The sequence below is a fragment of the Pteropus vampyrus genome, unplaced genomic scaffold, assembly GCF_000151845.1.
Source record: "Pteropus vampyrus isolate Shadow unplaced genomic scaffold, Pvam_2.0 Scaffold173, whole genome shotgun sequence".
NCBI lineage: Eukaryota > Metazoa > Chordata > Mammalia > Chiroptera > Pteropodidae > Pteropus > Pteropus vampyrus.
In genome coordinates, this window is record NW_011888954.1 from 3,197,657 (window position 1) to 3,199,716 (window position 2,060).

Sequence of the window (2,060 nt, forward strand, 5' to 3'; positions counted from 1 at the left end):
GTATTCGGTTCACTAGTATCTTATTTAGGATTTTTGCATCTGTGTTCATGAGAGATATTGGTCTGTAGTTTTCCTTTTTTGTGTTATCTTTACCAGGTTTTGTTATCAGAGTAATATTGGCCTCATAAAATGAGTTGGGAAGTATTGCCTCCTCTTCGATTTTTTGGAAAAGTGTGAGGAGAGTAGGTATTAAATCTTTGAATGTTTGGTAGAATTCACTAGTGAAGCCATCTGGTCCTGGACGTTTCCTTTTTGGTAGGTTTTTGATGATTGTTTCAATTTCCATACTGCTGATTGGTCTATTTAGATTTTCCAGTTCTTCTTGATTCAGTCTAGGAAGGTTGTATATTTCTAAGTACTGGTCCATTTCTTCTAGGTTATTAAATTTGGTGTTCTATACTTTTTCATAGTATTCTTGTATGATCCTTTCTGTAGTATGTCATAATTTCTCCTCTTTCATCCCTGATTTTGATTATTTGTGTCCTTTCTCTTTTTTCTTTAGCGAGTCTAGCCGGGAGTTTGTCAATTGTATTAACCTTCTCAAAGAACCAGCTCTTTGCTGCGTTCATTTTTTTCTACTGGTTTTTGTTTGTTTGTTTGTTTGTTTTTAATTTTATTTAATTCTGCTCTAATTTTGATTATTTCTTTTCTGCAGATTTTAGGCTTCGTTTTTCTTTTCCTAGTTTTTTAAGACGAAGCATTAGTTTGCTTATTTGGACTGGTTTTTGTTTTTTTGTTATTGGTGTTTTGTTTGTTTGTTTGTTTGTTTGTTTGAGATAGATCTGTAATATGAACTTTTCTCTATTACCGCTTTTGCAGTGTCCCAAAAGTTTTGATATACTGTACTACTGTTATCATTCATTTCTATGTATTTCTTGATCTCTCTTTTTATTTCTTCTCTGACCCAGTCATTCTTCTGTAGTATGCTGTTTAATCTCCACGTATTTGTGGTTCCTTCTGCTTTCTTTTTACAGATGGTCTCTAGTTTCAAAGCATTATGATCAGAGAACATAGTTGGTATGATTTCAACGCTCTTATATTTATTGGGACTATCTCTGTGTCCCAGTATATAGTCAATCCTTGAGCATGGTCCATGTGCACTAAAGAAGAATATATAAGCAGCTGTTTTGGGATGAAAGGCTCGGTAAATGTCAATTATGTCCAGTTGGTCTAATGTGTCATTTAAGAATGTTATTTCCTTATTGATTTTCTGCTTGGATGATCTGTCCATATCCAACAGTGAAACATTTAAGTCCCCTACTACGATAATGTTTTGGTCTGTTTCTCTCTTTAGTTCTGTTAGTAATTGCTTTATGTATTTTGGGGCTCCCTGATTTGGAGCATGGATATTAATAAGTGTTATATCTTCTTGGTGCATGATTCCTTTTATCATTATGAAGTGCCCCTCAGTACCTTTCTTTACCTTTTTTACTTTGAAGTCTATTTCATCCAATATTAGTACCGCTACTCCCGTGTTTCTCTGAATGCCATTTGCTTGAAATATCATTTTCCACCCTTTCATGTTGAGTCTATATTGGTCTTTGGAACTGAGATGTGTCTCCTGGAGGCAGCATATAGTTAGGTTTTGTTTTTTGATACATTCTGCAACTCTGTGCCTTTTTATTGATTAGTTCAGTCCATTTACATTTAGGGTGATTATTGAAATATGAGGTCTTCTTATAGCCATTTTATCTTTTGTTTTCTGGTAGCTTGATGTTTCCATTGCTTCCTTGTCCTTGTGTTTCTGTTTTCTTTATTTTTTATTTTTTTGAGTTTGTGGGGTTTGCCTCTGGTCTTTCTTGTTTTATGTTATATACTTTGGTTCTGAATCTTGGGAGTGTGGTTACCATTACAAATATGCAAAAGATAGTTATATATATACAGTCGTCCATTTTCTTCTATACATGCCCTTTGCGAATTTGGATCTTTGAATCCTCCCCTTTTCAGTCATCGTTGTCTCAGTTTGTCCCTATGTATGCTGAACATTCATTACTGTCTTGCTACAGCAAATCTCTTCTTATTGTTTAAGCTTATAATGCCCTGTTCTTTTAAGGGTTGCA